The 27,098-nt window shown below is 40.2% G+C and overlaps 1 protein-coding gene across 2 annotated transcripts in view; it reads left to right on the top strand.

The window, feature by feature from the left end:
• HMGA2 (high mobility group AT-hook 2) overlaps nucleotides 1-27,098 on the top strand; it is a 108,474-nt gene that overhangs the window by 34,209 nt on the left and 47,167 nt on the right. The window contains exon 4 of one of the 2 annotated variants that reach the window (XR_011697487.1): nucleotides 17,767-17,838. The exons of the other annotated variant lie outside the window; for it this stretch is intronic. The gene's annotated coding sequence lies outside the window, so the exon portion shown is untranslated. The remainder of the gene's footprint in view (nucleotides 1-17,766; nucleotides 17,839-27,098) is intronic. 2 annotated transcript variants of the gene reach the window in all.

Here is a 27,098-nt window from a genome sequence, read left to right as displayed (position 1 = left end):
GAGAAGTTGTCTTGGCCTGTTACCTTCTTCACATAACAGTAACCAAGTTTTATGGCTTCAAAAATTTTTTGTTCTAGGTATTAAAAATAAGTATAACAGGAATAGATTGCACTAGGAGTAATGAGTCATAAAAACAATGCAGAAACCCCCAAATGAATACATAGTTGCTTTTTAGTACTTCATTTTCAGTGATTTTCGCAGCTTTTTTCCCCAGGAAGGAATTCTGCACGTGTTAAATGAGCAGGCCTGAAAATTTGCTTTCATGGGAAAGTCATTAATGGTGGATTGTAGTAGAAATTTATGTGGCTATAGAGTTTAATTTGTTTCCTTAGGATTCTTTTTCTAAAATAAGTAGCAAATAATAGAAAAATATGTTCTTTTAAAATATCCTGTATAATGCAGTAGCAAAGATGTACCCTAGCTTCAAGATTTTTTTTCCTTTTGCTACTCTTGAGATTTTTATTGATATTAGTAATAGAATTCATGATGCAAATATTTTTGTAATTAAAATTGGGGTTTCTTTATTCATCAGAGGCTTGAGAATCAATATGCAGAACAGTATCTATGTAGTGGGTCTGGCTGAGCCAGAATTTATTTTGCTGTAGTAGCTCTTGCAGTGCTGTTAGCAGAGATTTAGCACTTTCAGCACATTTAATGTAAAGATGAAAAAGGACCAATAAAAACCAAAATATAAGGTTAGTATAATAGGAAAAACTGAACAAAGGGAACTTTAATTTGGATATCAAGAATATTTCTAAAAAAAAGTAAACTATATTAGGTCATGTAGCAGTGTCTCAGGGGTTCTGCTGGAAAGCCAATTGCTTTAGTGCCTTAAAGGAGAGCTACCAAACTGCAATGAAATTGGAGTTAAGCTCAGCTATGCCTGTTAATACGCTGTTTCTCTCATCAGGAGTCATCACAGCAAGTTCAGCTGCTTCAATTCCTCACTGCCTTTTGCTGGTCTGGTGGAGTCCAGCCCATTCATCTCAGTTGCTCCCCTAGAAGAACGCCAGGTTGTTGTGTTGATGTGCCAGCGGATGCAATCACGCACTTTCTCAGTCTAGGAAGCACTGTCTCAAGGTCTGCCTCAGTCTGTCCTGATGTTACAGCTGTGGCTTTTCACAGATATGAAGCCAGATGGCCCTTGCAACCACTGATCACCTTTACTCTTTCTCAGGTTCATATTGTCCTGGAGGGCCAATCCCAACAGCAGTGCAACATTCTTATCATATGCTTTGTGGCAGAAAATGGACATTACAAGAGTTCCTAAACACAAAGTGTAAGATGCCCTAGCTTATGGAGACCTAAGCAAAATAATGAGTGCCTACACACATTTTCCTGCTTTAGTTTTTCTTATCTCTATGGGGAAAGAGAATGTGAGAAGTCTGTGATGTTCTTTGTGATACTTCTGTTCTTTTCTGATCCATGGAGTCAGTTTCTTTTGGCGATGAATTTCTATCTGCTTCAACTAGTTCAGCAATGAGTCATGTTTCTCCCCTAAGAAAGTGCTTCTTTTTTCTGCTAAAGGCTCCTGTTGGCATGAGGCCTGTCCCTGTCCTCTTACCTTCATATTTTTAAAAGCTTTTCCCAACACCTAGTTTCTTTGTTCTACTTTTTCTTTAGATCTGTGTTTCTTTTCAGATATTGGGAAAAAAACTCTAATTGAGAAGAGGTAGAGTAAGGAAGACCATCTGACAGTGATTGTGGACAGCTCCAAAGAGTCTGTGGGCAGTGGAACTAAGCATGCACTAAAAGAAAAGGACTGAGCACAACATATTTTCAGAGCAAGAGGCTAAAAGGACAGCTAAAGAAGGAGTCCTACTCTTTAGACAGTTAAAAACCTGGGGATAGTGTATAGAAGTAATCAGTGTAATAGTTGGGGTGGAGAGGCTCTTTCATCTGTGTCTTTGATTAGGAGACTGAACCACTGGGTATGAAGATGGGATGATAAAACAGGATTGAGTGGCAGAGATTCAGTGTGAGAAAGGGGAGAAAAAATGCAGGAGTAGTATAGAAGAGGCATCACAGAAAGGAAAAGAGGAAAAGCCTGTGGATGGAAAGAGGAAACAGACACTAAAGACAAATGGAAAGAAAGATAGTCTGTAATCTACTGTACAATATAAAAAAAGGAAAGGTGGAGCAAAGCCAGAAGGGGTAAGAAAAAGAAATAGATTACCTTGCATTATACAAAAATATAGTAGAAAATCAGTGGGGTTTCCTGCAGTCAGGGGACTAGATGAGGCGAGTATTGCAGGGTCCAGACTCGTGGTTCTGTAACACTAAGGAAGCAGAAAGAGGGGAGAAGCTCAAAGGAGGGACAGATTAAATAACAGTTGGAGTGGCATAAAAAAGGCAGAACTCTAGAGGAAACCCCATATTTTACGAGTGTAAACTCACAGAATTCTTGAGTTTATACTTGTGTATTAAAGGGAGATTCCATGAAGCTGTCCACTGTTAAAAATATTACTACATAGGAAGCTGTACTGAGCAACCCTGAAGACAATGCTCACAGGCTGATCAGGAGCTCAGTGTGGTCAGCAGAACTGTCCCATTATACATTGGCTTATTTCCAGAGTCTCTGACCACTCAACCCAAAAGGCAAATGCAGAACTTTGCCATTACAATTTGGCAAGTGTTTCTGAAGCAAAGGAAGTAGTCATGAGCATGTTTTGCCCACTGACATGCCCTCTGACTAAGTTGTTGGTGTAGGAGGGAGACTCTATATAAGAGCAATGAGACAGAGTATTTCTGCTATTGCTGTCCGTGGTTAAAGGAAATAACTCAGAACTTGTTCTAGCATCGTCACTCAGCAAACCACACACTAGTATCACTCAAGGAGTATTTAGATGGCATTCCTGTCTTGGGTACTCAACAGTGTAACATGTTTCTCTCTTAATAATATCATCTAGAAAGGCTGACTAAAAGTCCAGATGCTATTTTCCAGTTTCTCTTTGTTTCCTTCCCTTTCTGTAGAGATGGCTGGAATCTTTATAATGTATTTAACCCTAGTGGGTACCAGATAAGCAACATTTGTAAGCAAGTTTATGTGTCTCTGTAACTAATCAGCAGTTGCTAAAACTCTCACATTCCTTGACCATATCTGGTGTGCTGTGAGTTTTTCTACCATTATTTGATCAGTAAGTTACTCTTCACAGTTTTTTCTGAAAGAGAACTGTTATCTGTATTTTCACATTCAAGCTCTCCATCCCCTTGTGCCATATGTTCCATTTAAAGTTCCAGGCCAGGAAGTATACTAGAGATACCCTTCACTTTCACATCTAATGATAATTAAGTGCTTTACATTGATTCAGACTTTCAGTTTCCCAGTTCCAGCATTCCACAGATGGGACTTTGTGTTAAAGAAATGGAAGTTAAAGAAAGCTTTGCCACTGTGTTCAAGTGCAGATTTTGTAATTTCCTGTCATTACTGTCCAAGACAAAACCAGGCAAAATGCCTTTTGTCTGTTGTGGATTTTTATTCCCATGGGAAGATTTTTAAGATACAGTTTAACGTTTTAAGAGAATCTTGAGGTCTGTGTTACTCTTAACTTTTATGCAAAGGTGCTAAATTCTATGGGCAGAAGCCAGGTTGTGAGGGGAGGTGAAGTATTTGCGTAAGATTTCTTATCTGCAGAAAGCTGCAATAATTCTGACGTTTTATACTAATTGAGGATTCCAACAGGGTGCACTCACATTTAAAAATAGTATTTTTTTTGGTGTTCTGGGATTTTTAATAGGTTGGGTTTAAGTCATCAGAAAACTGAAGAGCAGCAATGCTGAGGTCTACCAGAGTTGTAGCAGGTGTTGCCATCAGGCTCACTAGTCAGCTCCAATAATCAGACATCTTTTTCGGAGTCTTGATGTCAGTGTAAGGCATTATGCTGTGTGCAGCCCAAATATCCTCTAGAAGGAAGATTCTGTCAGACTGTATATGTCTATCTATCTGAGATACATGACTATCTATGTATCTATCTATTTGTCTGTCTATCTATCTATCTATCTATCTATCTATCTATCTATCTTCCTATCTTCCATGCTCCTTGACTTTTATTCTTTTAATCTACAAAAGATAATGACCTGAGGATGATAGACCAGAGCCTGTGATGCTATTGAAATTGCCAGAGGTTGAAAGGGAGTCACTCAAAGTAGCATTTCTCCCAGACTCATTGTCTTCAAACCTCGTGTAGTTAAAAGAAGCAGAGGCTGCACTTTTTATTATCTGGGTTATACATCCAAGAGACACTATGCAGTGAAGTACAAATAGACAAACAGATCTTAGGTGCATTTGTCCAGCTTTTTTTACAGTCCATAATAATTCAGGCTTGAAAAGGCCAAGCCTAAAGTAGTACTTGTCACCACATAACATTTACAGCCTCACTAAACATAGCCAATATCCAACAATTATGAGCCTAGCCTTTGCTGCTTTGGCTATGACACCTCTAGGTGCATTTTAGTCCTGCTGAGGATCCTTTTATCTACAATTAAAAACACATTTCAAGTATGGTTGTGGAAAGTGGCCTTTTTTTTGGCCTGCAAATTCACCTGAGGAATAATTTGTGGTTGCCATTTAAGGTACTTAGAACACTAACTACCCAATCACATCTACAAATTAGACAATTAAATATCTAAGTAGTAGGAAATGAACCTCTGAAATAATCCTCACAGGTATTTCTGGAAGCAAAATTCCAACCAAATAATTAATGAGATCAGGCTCTTTCAGTAACAGCAAAAAGCCCAGGGCCACTAAATTTGTTGTCTTGCAAAATGGTTATTGCCAGTTTTTATTAGGTGAATGATGATACAAATATCTGATTAATACAGAAAAGCAATGACCTAAAGTGGTAATTAACAGTGTTGACAAAAACAATGCTTGTTTAGAATACAGATATCTTAATGAAACTAAAGTTATTAATTAAAGGTGGTGGCCTCTGAAATAGTATTCTGCATGCAAATAAAAATTTCATCATGGCTGGAAGAATTGCAGGTTAGCCCACACTGCTCCACCTGTTTGCCTAAAGCTCTTGAAGGATAGATTTAAATACAGGCTCTGGAGTCTTGTCTCTGAAATCCTCAAAAGTGTGGACTTGAACTGAGGAATAGTATTTATGAGGAGCTGAATCTGATGCCACAGACTTCTTTAATGGAAACTAGTCAACTAGTGTTTAAAGCCGAGTCACTCGTTGCTGGGTCTGTACATGAATGCATGATTGCAGAGCAAAGAGCATTTTCTTGGGAAAAGGAACTTCAAATTCCTTTACATAAAAAGAGTATATATAAAATTTTTATAGTCATACTGGGCAAAAATGTCTTACTGAATAATTCTTGTTCTACTTCACTGTAATTTCTTCACAGTCATAAGTAGGTACAACATACCACTGAGGTTAAAAGGAAGGGTCAATAGGCTGAAGTGACTTTTCACTCAGCAAGAAGACTTCTTACAGACATCTTAAGTGTTCCAAGTATGTATATACCAACTATGAAAATTACTTTAAAATGATTATGAAGTGGTTGCCATTTTTAAGGAGATGAGTGGAGAGGAAAATTTTAAATAAACTCAAAAAGTAGAAGTCATGTCCAAATGAAGGAGAAAAGAAAATATGTTTATGTTAAGTGTGAAGCATGTTAAATGGGAAGCATTGATGGAGGACTAAAAAGGTGCTGAGGAATAGCCTGGTAAGGGCTTGGAAGTACTAATAAAGGTACAGAATTATTTCCCCACAAAGAGAGATAAACAGACCAATAAGAGAGAAACTCTTAAAAATAAGAGAGAAACTTAAGAAGAAAAAGGACCAAGACCTGTACATCTAATTAATTCTGCATAGAACATGAATAGAAAATAATTATTTATATAATTATTTATATAATTATTTATTATTTCCCAAAATAATAAAGAGGATTTTCTAACAACTAAAACATAACATCTAACAACTAGAAGACCAATAGAAATAGTTCAGGTAAAAACAAGCAAAAAGGAGTATTTTTTCACACAACAGAGTTAAATTGTTGAGCCCATTAGCAAAGAAGTTTTTTATGTCAGATGGGTAAATTGGTTTACAAAACTTTTAGACAAATTAAAAGAAAAAAATAAGATAAAGGATTTTTACAGACTTACACAGAAAGTATTTTTTAAACTCAGTGAACTTAATGCCATCTCCCAGTTTAAAAATTCTGGAAATGTCATTCCGTATTTGCCATGTGTATTTTTCCTCAGTATCCATTATTAGCCACTGTCTGAGCTGGCACCACTCTAGAAATAGATTTTTATTCTGACTCACTGCAAATGCTTTTAAGATCTTAATTTCTATTTCAATATGCTTCTATATTATAGTTAATAATTAAAAGATAAGAAATTTCAGCTGAAATTGTAATTCCAACATATTCTACAGTGAAGAATATGTGTTTTGATGGGTATAAAGTATCTGAGACACTTATACTGGAATTATGTCTCCCAGTTCTTACATCTTTTTACATAACACAAATTAAGATTATAATTTCTGTTATATGCAGAGAAACCGAAGTTGTTTCTGTGTGCTGACAGTTCTTTACCTGCTTTAGATATGCCAGTGTATGACAGTATGCTTCAGGAGAACTTTTCTGAACACTGAATAAAAATATTAGTATTTTTAATAAATCTTGAGTATAGGACATTTAGTCCTGTAACAGTGCATCTTCAGTTCCATAGCAACGTATCTGCATCTCTTTTTCCATTATCATACATACATCTACACTCGTCTATATATGTCTATGAGAATAACCCCTAGCACATTGCAAATAAGTTCTGTAGGAGAATAGCTTTCCATATTAATAATCAAACATTTCCAAATGTTCAGCATTAGTTAAGCATAACAAAGTGTATTTATTAGATAGAAAGAATTGTGATTGTGCTGAATTTCAGGTAATATTGTGGTAGAAATTGCATTGTGATTTACTGAATTTCATCCCAGCAGCATGAGATGAGATATAATAAATATAGGCAGATCAAGAAAATAATATCAATTGCACTGCTGTTCTTTATGGTTGAACTCAATGATTTTAAAGGTCTTTTCCAACCTAAATGATTCTGGGATTCTGATCTTTATCTTAGAAAACAAACAAAAACCAACCAGACAAAAAAACCCACCCCAAAGCCAATCCACAAATTAATAAACCCATTGCAACAAAAACCCCCAAATCATGAATTAAAAGCACCCTTTTGGAATCACAAGTCATATAACTGTGGTAGAAGTCTGCTTCATCAGTTGACTTATTCCATGGATGATTTTGCACAAACAAAATTTCAATTACGTGATTCAGACATGAATGCCCTCAGTGGGTGCTGGGAGGTGAACTGCACCTGAGTGCTGCCAGGCAAGGAAACAGGTCACCAGGCAGATGGGGTAGCAGAGGTGCCTCTGTGGTAGCTTTCCCCCAGGGCTTACAGGGAGAACAGCAGCAACTTTCCCTTGTGGAAGCTAAATTCTGCTGGCAGCAGGGACTTCAGGGAAGTGTTGAGTTAGAGGACGTTCTGCAGTATGGCACAGTTACTGTCCCCACCTGATGGGAAGCAGGGTTTTTTTCCTTTTTTCCTCTGGTTTATGTGAGTGCAAGTTTGCATGAATTAGAGATGTTTTCTAATATGTTCTACTAGACTCTTTATCCCCTAACGTTTGAAAACATAGTCTTTACCTGTTGCAGTAGAGTCTGAGCTTCTATAAAGGGTTTGTGACCTAAACTGGAACAGATACAAGACAGTAATATCTCCTTTTATAGTCAGCAAAAATTATGTTCACTGTTTTGTTCAGAGGAATATAGAGAGTTTTTAGCACAACTAGGAACAGCACTGAAATCTGTCACTCCTGCTACCTTTGGGGTCATTCCTCCTGCATCAACTTCTGCACCACAGACATGAAACCTTTGAACAGTGATTTGTGAAACTAAGCACATGTCAAGGTAGATTTATGTAATATTTTAAAGAGGTTCCAGATAAAGTTGGGGGGCCGGTTACACATTTTTAAAAATATGTTTATAATCAGGTTAATTCAAGCCTTAAAACATTAGCGAATACTGCAATGTCTGCCTCTGTCATGTTGATGTAGCTCAATGGTGGTTTAATTTCACCTTTTTCTTAACTCTGGAGAAAGCAGATGTTGAAGTAGACATAAAAATCTATCAAGTGTCCAAATCTATGCTGGGTTCTATGCAGAGACAATATTATGACAATGATTCTGTTTTCACTACAAAATTCTACTCCAATTCCAATTTAGATCCTGTTACTGCAGCTGTTGTAAGAAGAGAAACCAGATCCTTCAAGCTACTGTCTCCCTTGTCTGAAGGGGACAATTTAACAGCAGGAAGACCATGTTACCATTTGACAGATAATGGGTTTCCCAAAGCAACTGGAATGTTGTGAGAAGAGCAATTTAGAGCAGCTTAGGGCAACGGTGGGTTGCTGCAAAACTAATTTAACTGGACTTGCACATGCAGTATCTGATTTCTTAATTAAAAAACAAAGAAACCATGAATAAAAACAAATAATGAGAATATGTACTCTTCATGCTTAACAAGAATCTTGGAAACGTTGGTAACTTGGTGAAACAGCACAGGGTGGTTTTGGTCTTTTTTTTTTCCTTCTTTTAGTCTCTGTAGACCCGTAAAGAGAACAAGGTAAAACCTGCAAACCTGTCCCCAGTGTTGCCTTGGCTCCCCTGCCTTCTGCAGACTGAACTTTTGGGGAAGCCAGAGGTCTCAAGGAAGGGTTGCAGCTAAGCTGATATTTTGCAGGAGAAGACAGAGACTTGTGTGTGGCAGTTCCAGTGCAGCTATTTCCAAAATGTGGTATGTTCTGCACAGACACAGGGAAGGCCTGCAGTCAGCAAGCTAGAAGAGAAAAGAAACAAGAGAACTGAGCTGGCACCATGTTTCAAGCCATTGCCATATAGTTTATCCCACCTCAGGGGCAAAGATATGTGACTGACGCTGGGAAGTTGACACAGCAACAGGCTGCTTCTTAGAGCAGTGCGCTGAAACGGCATGCAGGATTTTTAAGATGCCTGAGTTCATGCTATCATCAGAAAAGCATCACCACTCCATTGAGTTGTAAAGGACAAAATCGATGTGACTTTGCATGTTCCACATGACCGCAGAGCAACAGAAATTGTTACTTACCCAAACACCTAGAGGTGCAGAATAAATTCAGGTGAAGAATCTAACAGACCAGAGCTGTTTGCCCAGAAAGGAATGTGACAGTGGGTGAGATGCATTTAAGGGATCTCAAAAATCAGCCATGGCACACAGAAGGGGAAATGTTCACTGTCATTCTTCTGGTAGCAGAACTGGGGTCATTTATTGGAAGTAGTAGTTGGTAGGCCTGAAAGAAACAAAAGAAGATGCTTTATCATACAAGGCATATTGAAACACCTCTTTACAAAATGTTGCACAAACTGAAAGTGTCTATGAGAATTCAAAGATTTATTGGATAAGTTCAAAGAATGTGATTTTTATCTTGGGTGTTCAATACCAGAGCTTACATTCAGGAAGTCCCAGAGCCATAAAGCATTGAAAACCAAGGTACCATTATGGGAAATATCTCTGTGTGCTTGTCTTGCTCATACTCTCTTCCCTAAGTGTCCCTCACTGACAACTATTTCAGAAGGAATACTGGCCTTGATAGTGTAACACAAATGCCTGTTCTCATTTTTAGGAAAGAGATAATGAAGAAAAGATAGCATTTTAGATCTGAATAATGATACAGACGTTGTACTAATAGCATGATACTAGAAACGAACTAGAAAAGGCATTACTGTAACTGAAAGAAGAGGATCAAGTATACCATATTACCAGTCACTTGTATTTCATTATCAGAGACCTTTGAAGCCCTGCTCCAGCTGTTTGGAAACTCTGTGAGGTCCCTGAGTTCCAGGTACTGAGTAATGTCAGTTGTCAGTGAAGGAAGTCCTTCTGAGAGCAAAGTGATTTCAAACTGGCAACAAGTGGGATTAGGTCGTTTATCCCTCTTTCCCTCAGATGAAATATGTTACATAACATAGAAATTAGTTTCTACTTTAACAGACATCGCAAAATTAGTATATGATAAACTGCAAACAGGATTTTGTTGAATGTTACTTTGGAGCTGTAATTAATTTACTTGAATAGGCTCTTTGTTTTTGTAATTTCCGTTTAGCTGGGCTGGCAGACTGTAGAGCAGATAGAGACACTCAACACTGTAAGTCATGTAGAATGTAAATATAAATGTATAGTGATAATGTATGAACAATTTCTGTTTCTTGGTGTTCCTGTGCTTTGCCCCTTAGTTGTAATATCCCTTAAAACATAAAAGCTCTCCTATGTAAAAACTATGTATGTGATTTTGCAGAAGTGCCTTGGTACCTTCTATATGTAATTTCTGTAGCTGTACAGAACTTCTACTAAAAAAGAAAGTATACACCAGTCTTCATGGCAGTGGCTGAAAATCTTAAGAGACTTAAAAATGGAGCTGCTTTTATATTTGTCTTCAAGATTTTGAGCTTTTCCTTTTAAAATAACTTAATGTATTTTAATTGTGGAGTATTATAATATTTTTATATATGCATTTGAGTCCAGCATCTGAGAGTTTAAGAAACTCAGCAAGTACCACAGGGCATGTCACAAAACTTAGTGAACCAGTCTTTCAAAGTGGGAGTTCCCAGCTGTTTTTCTACCAGACTTCATTGCCATCCTCTCTCCTCTTCAGCATCCTGACCACTCCCGGTCAGAACTGTTGCTTCCATAACCTGCCTTGCTGGCCCCAGTAGCCCAGCTTTCCCCTCTTCTGGTTCCCTGGCTCTTACCAAGTCCCACCAAGGCGGCACAGAGCTCAGCCTAATCATATCTGTCAGGGAATGAGCTTGGGCTCTGTGCCATGTCTCACCTTTGTTGTTGATACACCCCACCAATCAGAAATGCAGTATTTCCAGAACAATTATTTTGACTGTTATAATCCAGGGGTACTCTTATGCATGAGTATTTCCAGGCTTATATCCATGCCCACAAGTAATACTACAGTCAGTACAAGTGGTAAAGTGAAAGTCAGAAGAAAATGTTTCCCATTCTGTTAGATGAAATTTTACATGGGAATCTCTGAGGAGGACATTTTCCAGACATGAATTACATACTCTTCAGACTGTGGTAGTTCCAAATAAGCCATTTCAACCTACCATATGGATTACTTACCTGAATGCTTTGGTATGTTGTACAAAATACGAATTTAGGGCAGAGATTTTGGGAGGCAGTTTCTTGGGGACACACACATGTGCATAGTCAAAGAAAACTGTGTCTTCAAAGATGTGCAAGTCTGTCTATTAAAATGGAAGACCAAGTCCTGCTCCAACTGAAGCCATTTTAAGAAATGAGGTGGAGCCTCATGCAATGCCAACTCTCTCTCCACATTTGTTAGTAAAAATGCAGTAATCCAGAGCCATACTAAGATTTCTCATTACAGAGATGTCACACCTTTTTCAGTACTCTGCAGCCCATTTGCTGATGCATTATTAGTTATTAGCACAAGCAGTAAAAGTTCATCTGAAAAGCAGCATGCTCCATCAGGCAGATAAGTTATTTCTTCCTCCTTACTTTGTTTCTCATTCACTAGATGACAAACACAGCCAATTTAAGCCTGGGAAATTCAGCAAAGTGTCATTGGCACAGGCTAATAGCACGAGATACAGTGAGGCTTTTCTGAGGATACATCCTTGCAAGACAGGGTTGCACAGATTCAGTGTACCAGTTCCAGCTGGCCTCCCAGTACTTGTGGGGCAGGTTGTAGATGAGGTAGGTGATGGAACAGGAGCAGTACTGGGGCATCTGCCAAGAAGTGCATCTCCAGAACTGAGGTGATGTAAAATAGGAAAAAATTCATCTATGGTGAAGACATTCTCTGCACCAATGAGGAACCTATGAGGGTTCTGTTGAGGAGCTGCAGGCAGAGAGCTGGATACCCCAGGTGTAGCACAAACGAAGTTTTTCATGCTGACATAGTTTAGGGCTAAGGTACAGCATTGAGGAGGTATGACAAAGCCACACCAGCAGGCTGTAAGGTGTTATTTCCTTCCCTTGCTTTGGGTGAGAACAGTGGTGCAGGATTGTTGCCCATAGGGAACCTTGGCTAGTGGATTCCCCCTGTGCAGTCATTCTGTGCTCATTCCACACTGTGCTGACCCCACAGAGACCATGCAGGTCTCTGGTCAAGAAAAAGGTCCACAGTGAGAACCATTTTAAACACCTGTGATTTTTCAAATTATTGGTTTGTTGTGGCAACCTTAGTTATACATCAGAAAGTTTTCTGGAGAATCATAGGTGATTGTTCCAGAAAATCTGCTCCCTAAGACCAAGGCTGTGCTCTGCATACCAGCAATAGCATCCATGCTCTTCCAGAGATCTAGCCAGTTGCTGCTCCTTGCTGAGCATCTCCTGCGTATGCACTGTGCCTACACAGGGCTGGAAGTTGCATTTGCACTGGTAGGAGTGCACAGGGAAAACTGAACCAAGGAGCTCTGAACTCACAGTAAGGCTAGGCAGGTTTCATTTCAGTCACTAGCTTCTAAAGAGCATGTATGTGAGCTCAGCATCTTGAACACCTGCTTGCCATTCTGTCTGGCCTGTGAACTTTCACCATCATGTGTGTAATTTAGCATGAAACAATTCTAATTTCTTCAGTGCTGAGCATCATGTGAATTCTATCTGGAAGGCATATTGTTCAAGGAGTGAGATATCTGAATCCTTGCACACACAGAATATGCACCTCCTAAGCTGCCTTTTTATGACTGAATATGTTGGACATTATTCTTTTATTTTCCCAATCAGACTAGTTGACTAAGATATCAATGTTTCTTGGTACAAAAAAGTATCCAGATGTGGTAACCTCAATTTTTTTTTTCAAAACATGATTTTAAGAGAGCCAAACATTTCTGAAATGCAGTAAAAAAAATTTGCTTCATCTGACAGCTGTGTGCACCAAGTTGTGCTTAGTGAACCAGTTTTACAGCTGGTTGTAAAGTCTCACATACAGAGGTTTATAATGGAAACTGCAAGGCTGCCTTCACCAAGGCTGTGTAGACACACTGCTGTAATACTGATTTCATTAGACACTTTGTTAAATCAGTTATTCCTGGTAACAAAAGCAAAGGTCATGTGGTGTTTTAGCATCGCACATACTGCTTTTATCCAGGATACTTGGCAGGTGAATATTTGAAGGGGAGAATTAGGAATAGGGGCTCTAAGCTGTTTGAATTCCCTCCTTGCAGCATGAGTTTGTGATTTATTTGAGCTGCAGCCTATAGACCATACATCACCTTCCTGGTTGGCTTTGTTGGCACCTTGTCACATTCTTGTGGGCTTGAGGAATTCATTGTTCTTGTTTGAACTGATAAGAACAAAAATGGATTTTCTGCCGAGACCTTGGGAAAGGCAGAGGGGGAGGAATGTTGACATGAAACAGCAGGGCTGCACTTTCCTAAGCCTTTCAGCCAGTGCACCAGCCTGTGTTCTTCCCTAGCTGGGGAGCCCTGGTTAAGGTGTGATAAGCACTGCTTTCCTTGCTGTTGCTGCCCAAAAGTGGGGCCCTGGGCTTGGATCACTTTGAAGGGAATCTCTCATAGTGGCAGGAGATCATGCTTTCCAGGATGAATGTCAAGTATAGTGTTGCTTAATTTGAGCCAGTCCTCCAAAATTCACCTTGTTCTGTGTATGCCTTTTGGGAAAAGTACCACCCTGATTCTTCTTCCTCCACTGTATCCTTGAATGCTCAACTTACAAAGGTGACCTAAAGTTCAGGGTTCCAGAACCACTCCTTGAAGGTGGAACATGTTACGGATATTGAGAGCATCACTTGTTTCTTACAGGCTTGGTAACAAGCACTGTCATGGACACAGTATCTCATTACTGTCCTGAGGGTCACTATCCTGAATGAAAACTCTAGAGGAGTTTTTGTGTTGGTTTGTTTTTGTTTTTTTTTTTCAAAGTTCCTCAACATTAAAAGTATATGCTTTCTTACTTCTCTTGAAAGCACAAGAACTCACCACAAGGGCTTGAAGCTTACAGAGATGTGCCATTATGAACTGTGTTGGTACTGATAAGTAGTGAGCTACAAAAAGTACCAATTAAAACTAGAATTTTTGCTGGAGCAGACAAGCATCTGCTCCAAAGTTTTTCTGCTTTTGTGTGCACAGAGAAGTGTTCTGCATGTTATGCCTTCCAGGTGCCTGTGGAAAGGGGATCGTTGCCTCCTTAAGCTCTCTTGTTGAGAGGATATCAGATAGGCCTAACAGAGGCTGTCCTTGAAATAGTATCAGCTCTCTTTGTGATAATGATAATAATAACAAAACCAAAACCAACAATAATTTTAAAAATGAACTCTTTACCTTTCCAGATGGGGCCAAACTTAAATTTCAGGACACTGATGACAAATAGAGAGGATTTTACAATTTTTAAATTCAAACAGAAACAAGGATGTTGGCTCCAGCGGGAGTATGTGAGATCAGCGTGTGGTGAAGGATCCAATACACTCCTTAGTTTTTGCTTTCATGATTATTCTTCTTACCATTTTTGCTACTGATCTGCTCATGTATGGGGCCATCTGGAGTGATCCATAGATAAAACATGCCACTTGGCAGTACAGTATAAGATGATGGAGAAAGCTGCTAAAGTAGCATCTCTCTTATAAGGAAAGGCTGAGCAAACTAGCCTGTTCAGTCTTGAGAAGAGATGGTTGAGAGGGGGCTTTTATCAATGCCTATATGTGTCTGAAGCAGAGGTGCCAAGAGGATGAATCCAGGCTCTTCTTGGTGGTTCTGAGCAATAAGACAAGAGGCAATGGGCAGAAACTAATGGACAGGAATTTCCACCTGAATATAAGGAAGAACTTCTTTACTGCGCAAGTGACTGCACAATGGAACAGATCGCCCAGAGAGGTTGTAGAATCTCCCTCACTGGAAATATTCAAAAACTTTCTGGGAACAATTCTGTGCTGTGTGCTCTAGGATGACCTTGCTTGAGCAGAGAGTCTGGACCAGATGAACCGCTGTGGTTCCTTCCAACTTGACCCATTCTGTAAACTCAGTTGTAGCACAAATATGAAGGCCGAACTAACAATGCTTTTCAGACAACACAATTTGTGTGATATACTGGATGCTCTCTGGGGATTTTTTCACTGTTAAGAGCAGACTTCTGTCTACATATGGGACACAGAGCTGAAAGAAATTAGTTATGATTTAGATCACACAAAGAGGTGACTCTCACTAGACCAGGTTTCCTGCTGATCCAGGGCACTGTGGGAAGCATTGGCTTGAAAGCTCTACAAGGAGTACAAGCACCCCCACCAATACTGCTGACACAGGAGGATGGGGGGCAAAATAAGGCAGCAACCAAGGAGGAGAGAGCAGGCTGATGTTGACAGGATAGAAGGGAAATAGTGAGGGATGCTGAGATGGTAGTGGCAGAGAGACAAGGTGATGTGATAGGTAAAAAAGCAGTGTCAGGATGTCCTGGCTACAAGCAGGTTGGGAAGCATCAGTGTGCAATGCAAAACTTGCCTTCCTGGCTTCAAGTCCTCAGTCCAGACAATATACTTTGTGAGCTTCAGTTTTCATCATGTGTAAAATGGGAATGTTAATTCCAATCTTTTGCTTTATGAAATATTTTGACATCTTTAGATGAAAATCCAAAGATTTATTTTACTAACAGATTGAACAGATTAAAACCTTTCTACCTAGGAAAACCTTCTGTGGCTCCAGATAAGTTCCTTTGGTGTTGGGACAGTTAAGGCCATCATCTACCTGTTGCCTAGACCACACAAATGAAATCTGTAATTTAACATTCTGTACCTTTCATTGCTTAAGAGGTGTTCACATTTTGACATTTTTATTACTGGTAGTGGCTATATAGAGAATATACACAAGGATCAAATACAAACAAGGTGTAAATGGTGTGTATATGCCTGTGTGCATGTGCAAACCTATTTTTGTAATACGTGGAGCAGCTTACATACAGGACTAAGACTGAGACAAGTTTGTTGAGTTTTTTAAATCAGTATTTGCAGGTCTAATAAAAGAGTCTATTTCTGCCTGCCTATCTTTCCTGGCTCATAACCTGAGCTGGTCACAATTGCAGTGCCTGTGACATTTCAAACACAGTTTGTAGGAGATGCTGTTCTCTTGGGAGCATGGCATCTTCTTGATATCACTTGAATAGCTATATGCGTCTTTAGCAATTGTTGCCAGAGAGTATTCAATACTAATTTCAAGGCAGGAGAGTTTGTGTTACAAATGGCCACTGCACTGGGCTTACAGTGCAGTGCAAGCACTGCAAGGATCACATCTCGCATCTCATGTGAGTATTCCTCTTGAAGTGAGGGCTGCTGGCTCAGGCACTGCCTTTGCAGGTGTTCTTAATGATTTTCTTGTCAGATGACCCCCACATTGTTGTCTGTTTCTCCAAGTCCAGCTCCTCTGACATTCACATTGGCAAGCTTGTCAGCTCTGAGCTTTGCCTTTTTTTCTGGAAGCTGTCTTGCTTTCCAGGACTGAGCTCACTGACAGTGTATCACTGCTCTCTGCTGGAGAAGCACTGAGCTGGCCCAGGCCTCTCTGGGTTTCCAGCTGTTTGTTAGGAATGCAGGTGTGATGGCCAAATCGATAACCTCTGAGCCTTCAAGAGCAAACTTAATGCACAGCTTATTCTTGTTACCCCTACACCACAGTTTAGGGTCTCAGTTGTGCAGGCAGGGGACAAGAGTTTTCAGAAAGAAAATGAGACCAATAAAGAAGGTGATGCTGGGTGAATATAAACATCTGGGGTCACATGGACTCACTCCTTGGTAGTGCACGATAACAGACGGTGTCATTTGCACAGGTTTCTGCTCTAGCCTGGAGTATAATTCCCAATTTTATTTGCAGTCTTATTATGATCCCTCTATAAAATGTTTCTTTAGGTCAGATGGAATGTCCAGTTAGGAGAGTGGTTTTCTACACAAGGGTCATAGCAAGCATGAGGTCCTAAGAGTTCATGTTGAAAGAGGCTTGTTCCTATCATCTCGATTAAATTTTGGTAGTTGCAGAAGCTATTCTGGCTGTTACATTGAGTCAATTTTCAAAGACACAGGCTAATGATCAGATCTTCCCCACAAAATGAGAATTATTTAAAACAATGTCTCCCACTTGAGCCCACACACACACTCATTCATATCGTGTACATGCACACATGATACATTTTTAATGTCATAGACTTTTGTAGCCTTGGCATATTTTTTGCTTAAAAACAACTCAAACGTAAATAATTAAAAGGCACCCTTACAACAGCTTTAAAGTGCTGTTATATTCTGCAGCATTCCAAGTGAGTTATTGCTGTGCTGTCAAAGAAAACAAAAACATTTGGGAAGGACTGTTTATTTTACAGTGGTTGACCAAAAGTATGCAAGTGGTTATAAAAAATGTAGACAGCCAACAATGGGAGCTGCCATTGCTGATTCTGTAACCCATTCACAAACCTTTGACGCCGATTTTAGATCACTAGAGACAGAGCTAGGCACTTCCCACAGGAAAACACACACACTTCCAAATTACTCAAATTATAAGCAAAACAGACCTTTCTCCCCTCCCTCAGTCCACCATGATCCTTCTTCCCCACCCACCCACATAGCTAACTGTTCTTTGAACTGGTTTCCACTATGACAAGGTGGTAGTAGAGATGTGTATGTAAATTTGACTTGTCTTTTAGAAAAACCTTTTTATTAACAAGGTACCACTTTTACTGCTATAGGGTACTGGTTCCTACGATTAGATTTGCTGTGTGTTGAGCTCCCCACCAAAAATTGTTGCATGCAAGTTGAAGGTAAGTTGGAGTCTGTAAGCTAGTGTGCTTGTCATTAGAGATAAGGTATGTGGTTCTGGTCTACTCATCCTAGAAAGTGAGTAGTAGAACAGAAGGCAACCCAAAGAGTATATGAGTGGCTGCTCTGTGACGAATGACTGAGTAAGCTGGGACTCTTCCGACTGGAAGAGGGATGACTTCAGAAGAGTCTACAAAGTCATAGAGGCATGGAGAGAGTTGGTTCTTGACTAGTGTCTCTAAAACAGAGGGATTGGAATGAAACAAAATCAGTAGTAGCCTATTTCAGAACAAGCAGAGATGGTTCTTCACACTGCAGGTTGTAGATCAGTGGAACTCCTTGCCACAGGGCATTGGATACTAACCTTTCATTAGAGTTCAAGGGAAGACTGGAGAAATTCATGGGAGGGAGATCTTTCGAGGATTACTAAACACACACAGACCACGTATGACTGCGGAGCTCCCAACCTAAACAACTAAAGGTTTGGAGAGTATCAGGGCGTTATTCTTTCTCTGCATGGCCTTTTTCTTAGGCAAACACTTACAGGTTTGCCAGAACACAGGTACAGGTCAAACCCTGTTTTGTCCTAGTAGGATCAATCCTGTATAGATAGTATAGTGCAACAGTGGGGATATCTTGTGAGTCCACTCAGCTCCTTTTGCCTTCCCTCTTAACAATAATAATACAGGCAGGAAGGAATTCTTGAAGACACTGAACACCTTATTAAATGAGGCCATTAAGAAATGGAAAATGGCAGAAAAAATAAAGAAATGGCAGAAAAATTATCTCTGATTTGGGAATGGTCTTACATTGTATTTCCTTAGTCTGCAGAGTCCTTGAATTAGCCTTGATGGTCATCTTGCCTTGATGGTCACACTGTAAATATTGGGGTGGGTGAAAAATCCTTAAGAGTCATAATAATACTCATGGTCATAAGAGTCATAGTTGTAATCATAATCACAGTCATAATTTATTAATAAATCCCCCTTGTGAGTACTTCTTGGAAAGTGCTAGAAAGTTCAGCCTTGGTCTGCATCAGATTTTAGCTGCCAATATCCTACAGGGCACTAAAAAAAGAGAATGGAAGAAAGAAAACTGTTAAAATATTGTCTGCCCACTGCCCTGCTCTGTGCATGCCAAAATGCACAAGTTCCATACAGTTGTTAATGAAGATCTGTTGATAAAGAAAGAATGTGAATCCCAGTGAACCTGCCTTTCATAAATGTGCTGAGATTACTGTGTCACTGCTGTTGACACATTTCCTTTCCCCGTAGGTGCACACCCTTTCCCATGTGTTCCTGCAGTGCATGACAGTTTGCCTGAATAGTACTCCAGTTACAGATCTTAAGTGGAATTTCATTTGAAAATCGCAGTGGGGAATGTCTGCGAGCTGACTAGCAGCTGATTAGTCCTTTTGCCCTCTATTTACTACCCTTGTACATTAGCAGTGCCAGAGGACTGTACAGTATTGCCTTGCATGGCTACATAATTAAAACTATCATCCCTGACCAGAGGGAAATAAGCATGCAAAAGTCTGCTGCTGTTTGCCAAAAGGAACCTTAGTCAGTGGGAGAGAGAGAGAGTGCTTGCGCTTGGTCTTTTCGCTGCTTATATTAGAATAATGCACGGCTATTTTCCTCTATTTTGTGAATTGGCGTCAGTCCACCTTTTCTGTTCATGCTCAAACAGCCAGGACCAGTACAGTGGGAGAGGAAGCCCCTTCTCGTATGTTGCTGACTGAACTGCCAGTGGCTTGTGTTTGTAGTGGATCCAGCAACAAAACAAAGCAACCTCATCCCATCAGCTGTGTGTGCTAACAAATAAGTCCATTGAATAGTATTGGAGCAGTGTCCCAGACCTTCTCTTCCTCTTCAGTTGCAATAAAAGCATTAGATTTGTTTAAAGTCCAAAGCAAAAAATGACATATATTTCTCTAAACTTGAATAGCTATTTTTATTAGACAAAATAAAAACAAAAGCAACAAAAAACCACAATCAAAACAATTAAAAAATACCCAACAACACAACATACCAGGAGGAAAACCCTGAGACTTACTACTTAAATGTATGTGTAGACAAATGAACTTGATCTGAACTGGTCAAGTTGATTAGATGGTTTAATTGAGCTCTGGTACAGCAGAAAACTAATTAGAAATCTCTTCTGACCAGGAAATGGTAAAAGCAGCTTATAAACAGCCTGTAATGACAGAATCTGAGTCATTAACTTGCATGTGCAGACAGGGCATACCCTTATGTGTCTCATGCCTAAGTTAACAGCCTCAACAGAAATACTTTTATGGGGACTGAATAATAGTTGGGAGAAACAGAAGGGGTACGGAAGCAAGAAAATCAGCCAAGTAATTGAAAACATCCTCTAGAAAAGCAGCCTACAAATGACATTTGGGATGCTGAATGTGAGCTGGCAATATGAATACAGTTCTTACTGAAAAGCTGTTTGTCGAGGTAGTCATCATTTTGGGTCTGCCTGATTTGAAAGCCTCATTTGCTGATAGAAACAGACTTATCCTAGCCTTCCCCTGTGAGAACAGTTCCTACTGATGCTGGAGCTGAATTCTGCTCTTGGTGTCATGCTGGAAAATAATCTTTTAGTTTTTCTTCCACCCACTCATTCTGAACTACCAATTTATGTGATCACCATGGGAGTCAAGGTACACCCAAGGCGCTGTGCTCTGTGCTAACCGTAGTGAAACTGTTGACTAGCTGCAGTACAAAGACTCAGATCAATCTGTTATGTTTTCTATAGCAGCTTGCTATTAACAATGAGAGAAGCGATTATTTCTAACATGAATAGTATTATATTGTTGTAATTGGACACTTTTATTTCCAGAATTTATTGGTGTTTGCAAATACTGCTTTCTCCCGTTAAGACAGCGGTAACAATGATTTATTCAGCTTTCTGAAAATTCTAGAATAGGATAGATTAATGTAGTTAAGGGGAGTTAATAATAATTTATTTTAAATGGATTGACTGGCATTTTAAATCATCCCTTTTCATCTAAATTTTCTTCTAAAATAACTTGTATTTTTGTTCTCAGTCCTTTGGACCTTTCACTGGGGAAGTACTTTTTACAAGAGTGTGAAAAATTGAATATACTCTACATGTACCACGTTTCTGATGTGTAGATCTTTTGGGCATTGGATAAATGATAATGCCATTGTTCTGTGTAGGAAATTAGGCAACAGAAAGTGAATTGGCAGTATATTCCAATGCTTCATTCCCTACCTGGTAGACTTTTCTGTTTCTGTTACCTATAAGTGTGTTTCAGGATTTTAAATTTTGTTATAAAACACACATTATATTTTCCTATTCTTTGCAAGAAAAATAATGTCTTTTGAAAAGTTTTATCCATCAGGTGGGAGAAAAGATTATTGTGAAGGTATTTCAGGAACTGACAGCACATTTGGTCAAAGATTGTCCTTTCATGTCGAGAGCCAATGGTTTCTGCCTCGGCTCCATAAAAAGAAATACTTTGAAAATGTAAAACTTAGTCAATGGGTTTCTCATGTTACAGAAAAAGAGCAAGAGTTGACCCCAGGCATTTCACATGTTCTTGTTCAGTATCTTTTTTCTGCAAAGCCAGTTGGAGCTGTGATTATTTCTGTGTGTTATTTCATAGAGAAAACTCACAAAAGGAATGGAACCTAGGGTCAGTTTTGCCTGTTGGCTGATCTGCAGTAGCCAGCCACATGTATGTGGTTAGTTTGCTGCAGATGAAAGGTAAATGGCATCACTTAAACTGCTGTCAGTGAGCGTGTTGCCAATAACTTGACTGTACTTGTGACTTCTATTTTGAACTGACCCAGAAACAGTTGGTTGGTAGTAAAAACCTACCTGAGAAATATTTGGCAGGGAAAGTTTAAGCTGTGGGTATGGGATTTAGGTATTAAATTTAATTAACAAGATTAAAGTATGGGAACAGCCTAAGGAAAAAAGGGGTTGTCAGTATAGCTGCAATGTCTGTGAAAGGTGGGCATTCACTTCTGTGAAGTCCCTGAGCCTGGAGTGTCTGGGTGTAGGAACACTGTGTACACAGATCAAAACACTGGAGATTAGAGCATTTGGGGTGCTTTTCTTTCCTTGCTTTTATGGAAAATGAATGAACCCGGGAGAAAAATATGTCTAGATTTACTGGACATGTTTGAAGTCTCATATTCTTTCTGGTACAAGGTAAGCTGTGAAAGTTCAAGATTTCACTTCTGTGTAAATCAGTGTGGTGCAATCAAGGAAATGGAGACAGCACTTGAGTACAAGAATTAGGGCATAATTTGATAAAAAAAAGCTAGGTCAGTGTTACTGAACTGGAACCTTTTCCCTACCTTAAAGCAAGTAAAAACATCCAAGCTTTTCTTGTGACCAAGCATTCCTCTTGATAATTTTTCAGTCATTTAGAAGCAAGCTACTAATCTGCAAGGCCAGGTAGAGATGCTTTCAGTTGTGCCTTAAAGAATGAACGTTTTATGATTCTGAATCTCCATTCTTATTTATATGTCTAGTGATCTGGTCTGTCACTGCTATTCTTTGTGTGAAAAGGAAATATTTTCTCTAAGATGGGTGTTGATTTTTGTACAGGTAAATAATACCAGCATATTATTTGAAAAACATCTGAAAGGCAGGATTCTTTCATCTGGAGACTCTGCATCAAAGACTACATGGATTTTCCATCATTCTGTTTTTGCTAGGAGTACTCACTCTATTCTTTATGCTCTAGGTACTCAATAGCAGCTAGTGGGTATGTTCAGCTGCTGATGACTTGCAAGTGCTATGCACTGTCTTTTTTTTCTTCACTTAAAACCCTATTTCAGGACTGTATTGTTGACCCTTACTGTAGTTCCTGGATGCCTTCTGCATAAAATCAATGCCAGTAGCTAAGACCCTAGAGAAGGGCACAAAACCTCTCAGTCATCTCTGCAGCTGAGGTGAAAACCTTTGTCAGAGGCACAGGTTTGTGAGATTGGCTGGCAGGAGAGCAGGTGGCTATGCAGCTCAGGTGACGCTGTGACAGCTGCTCTTGCACCCTGCTGGAAATGCTTGCTGATCTTGCAAGTACCCTCAGCCCTCACCTCAGCTCTCAGTGACAGCATAGGCAACTTTGAGAAATGGAAGAAAAACTCCTGTCCATGGATCTTCAAGTTTTTGTACATGTCCCCTGCTTGTTGAAGCATTCAGAAGCTCATGTGTTGCATGCCCCACCTCCTTCACATGTGAAGTGTATTTATTCCTGCCTCAGCTGAAACCATGACCTTGGCACACAAAACAGCATTACACATGATGTCCTCTTTTCTCACCTTTTGCAGAGTGATGTGACCTAGGCACTCATGTTTCTCAAACTCCTCTCTGTTAATACCTTTCTTCACACTCTCCCATTCTGGGCCCTGATGCTACAGTCCCAGAAAACAGCTCACGACGAAGTTAGGCAACCTCAGAGCTCTGCTGTGAAGGGCTCTCCCTTGCCCGGTTGAAAGCAGTGTTGTACTCTTGGCTGAGTGAGGGACAGATAAAGCGTGTGCCTTTGGGTGGATGGGAGGGAGGGAAGATGGGGTGCTCAGCCACCTCACAGCAGGCTGCAGCATCCAGCCAGCCTCACACATCCCCCTTTCCTTCTCTCCCTCTATTTCAGCCTCCTTCTTGCTCCTTTTCACCTTCTACTTACTCCACCACCTATTTAGTTAACTAGTCCTGTGATTACAGGTCTCTAATGCTGCAGTTGCTTGTGTCCTCAGAGGAGAAGGAGGGAGTGAGGAAGGGAGGGATTGCCTGCTGACGTTCACCCCCAAGGTCTTGGCTTGGGGACAGCCACTGTTGGCAGCGGTCTGGGAGGAACTCGCAGTGGTAGCAGAAGAAAAGAATTTGGCAGGGAGGTGAACCACATGATTGTGATTCATCGTACACTCTTGAAATGTGGCAGGAGGGGTAGGAAAGGCTTCGTGTGCCAGCACTGAGAGCGGAGATATTCACATTCAAACATCACTTTCTTTTTATAGTAAGGCATGTCTCATAGGAAAAATATTGAACTTGGCCTTCCAGAGTAAAGAAAATAGGCCTAACTGTGATTTTACTGCTTGAGTCACTCGCTTAATCAGTTACTGGTTGCACATAGGAAGCCTTCTATTAGGCTGACTTGGAAAAATTGTTTTTCATTAATTAATAGTGACACTGAGCTGGTTTTCAGTTTGCTCAAAACTGATTTCATTAGTAGGTCACCTTATGCAAAAACACTCCTAAGATACTATGATTCAGAAGAGTGATCACCTTAATCCTGTCACTTGATGTGACTGCCTTCCAGATAGGGCTCTAATTTTTCATCAGGAGTTTAAAGTTTGCTGTAAAGGGTGAACAGTGTTGTACTGGAATTGTGATGACTTCTGGGCCCAATTCTTCCACCTTTCCTCATACAGGATACCCCCTTAGCCCTGGGTTGCATGTGTGTCCTGTTCACAAACCACACAGGAATGAAAGCAACTCTCATTTAATATGCATGAGAGTGCAGGGTGGCAGTTTGAAGACCATATAACAAATCACTTCCAGTACAGCTTAAAAATTTGGGCTTTCCTTTTGTAGGTCACAATTTTGTGAAAATCCAGCATAACAAGAACCTCTCCTTAGCCTTATTTCGACCCATCTCCTCTTTCTGGCAGGAGGTGGTTACAAACACAGGTGTGGAAGTGCAGTTCAGCTGAGAGCACCAGTCTGCACAGCCTTGCACACTAGCAAGGCCCATACTGGCTCAAAGGGTGATTGCTTCCCATGCACCATAAATCTGCATCTGCATCCAAAAATGTGAAGGCCACAGTGTATCAAAGTTCCTCTTCCTCCCTGTGTTTATGACAGATTTATATTGATGGCAGCAGTGTACTACAACCACAGACTTCTATTATATTCAGGCTCTCCTAACTCAGTCCCTGTTTCCTGTGAAGGTGAGACAAGGTTCTCTATGAATGAGGGGTGAAATTACAGCTGAACTTTCTAATTGCTGTTAGTACAGGAGAACCTTTAAGAAACAGAGCAAGACCTTTTGTGTTCAAAGCTAACCCCACCCTCCCTTTACCAGTTCACTTTACGTTATGTTCATATTTTTCCCCCTGCAAAAAAACAGTAAGTGTGTCTATATATATCACTATGTTTATAGAGGGCATTTGAAAGGAAGGTCAGAAGTGCTTTAATTCTTGAAAAAACCCAGCCAGTTTCAGCTACCCAGAACTTTCAAAGTGTACACAAAACCACAAATGCTGGTAACTGTTATTTCAGGCCTCAGGCTTAGACATGATAAATTAACACTGTCCAGATTTCATTTTGGAAGCAGTGCCTACTCCTGCACAGACATTCATATCCTGATGAACTCCTGGGCGGCCCAGAGGGGGAATCACCACTTCCTCTGTCTGACCTTGACAGTGACTGCTTCCTCCTACCTCCTGTGCTGGGGCTGAATAGCCAAGTCTGGGTGTGAACACCAACCACAGCTCTGAAAGCCAACTAAATGTCAAGTTCAGCTCTTCCAGAGTATTCTAGGACTAGATAATTCTTAATTTCATCCTCCTTTGCCTCTGCCCTCTCCCTGTTTCCCTGTGACAGAGGAGGAAATAAACTTTGATATTTACTTTGAGTGTTTCAGAGGTTCCTAGTGTGTTTTAGGAGTGATTCCAGTGTCTTTGGGGCTTTGAAGAACCCTCTTATGAAGCTGCTCTGATAAACCACAGTCCTCTTTCTGTTCTGATACTGATTTGGCACCACTGTTTTATTTGGAATAATTCCTTCTCAATTCTAAGTCGAAACTGGGAACCAGAAGGAGGCAATACTGAGTGGTAACCAGAAAGAGGCAGTGACACCTTGCCCCTTCCTCTCTCCTTTAAATATTTTTGAATCTTATGTTTGTTGGACAAACATCCTTTTTATTTAGCTTGTTGTTGTGAGCTCTGGTTGCTTGACCAAGAGATTGGAGAAGAAGAATGAACACGAGCAGTACCTAACTCCTTGAAAGAGATTATCAAAGAGGCTGGAGCAACCTCAGAAATAATGGGGTGCCTCCAGGGCGCCTCCAGGATGCCTATCCACTTGTCTTCATCTGTACAGCCTCTGAACCTAGGCTGGTCAGTTATTTCTTGTTTAATCTTTGTTTCACTACAGGATTCAATGGCTTAGGACTTAACGGTTGTTTGCAGTGGTAAATAACTCTGCCTTTGATTGAAAGGAGAGTTCAAAATCTTCTGAACCAAATCCCCTCTTTAAACAGCCTGTCTTTATTTTTTTCTTTAAAGCAGAAATCACTGGTGTGTTACTCTGTGTGTTTGCTATGATTCACCCATCAGCCACCTCATTCATGGTGATTTAATGCTGTTCCTGCCCAATCTTCTGTGTCACCTCTTGTGCTAGAGGTTGTGCTTCTGGCTGAGCTGGGGCATCTGAATGGCCAAGGTGTCTGCAGGCTTTTTTGGCTGACATACTATTGCAAACATCTGTCTGTGCCTTTAGTTTTGTAAGATATCTTTAAATGTCTGGGTGTATGCATCTTTCCAAAGACACAGAGGAAGATTGTGGTAGAGAAGGAACCTCTCCCTGGAGAAGAGACCCTGACAGTGCAGAGCAGCAAGTAAATCACCTAATTCGAGTAAATCACTGCCGTTCGTGGAGGAGCTCAAAACACCCTCTAGTAAAAGGAGCATGTGTGAGATGATGTCACCATGGCTTCAGAGGAAGAGCCCAGGGCTTCACTCCGCTCTGTGGCAGTAAGACAAGTCAGGCTTCCAGTGACAGTCATTTGCCCTGCTAGCCTGGAATTCATGGATTATGGCTGAAGTTGTTATGGTCCGTTTGATGGAAAACAAATGATCAAATAAACAGACAAACGTACCTGTAGTTTTAGGAGGCTACTTGAAAGTGTCAGCCATCTGTTAGGCAGAGGCTCAATCAATCAGGGTTGCATGAGGAGGTTAGTGCACACACGTGCGCGCCTGAGTTCTGCAGGCTTCGCATACTTCTCCAATGACCAGTTTTCTCAGTTGATTCTTATTTTGCAGAAGATGCTCTTAGGATTTATGCAGCTGATGGCAATTAGAGAACTATGCTGGAGAGACTATCTCAATCTGTTTCTTTTTTCACTGAAGCCAACTATCTAACCTTGGAAGGTGCTGAATATCTGCACTTCCCATTGCATTTAATTGGTACTGTAGGTGTGGAATACTTTTGCTGGAGGAATGATGTATCTTCAGATCTGTTGTTTCACTCAGTGCCTGCAATAAGTGTGGGC

The sequence above is a fragment of the Pithys albifrons genome, chromosome 3 (genome assembly GCF_047495875.1).
Source record: "Pithys albifrons albifrons isolate INPA30051 chromosome 3, PitAlb_v1, whole genome shotgun sequence".
Classification (NCBI taxonomy): Eukaryota; Metazoa; Chordata; class Aves; order Passeriformes; family Thamnophilidae; genus Pithys; species Pithys albifrons.
Note: the sequence above shows the minus strand (reverse complement) of the source record. Positions and strands in the feature narration are given on the sequence as shown.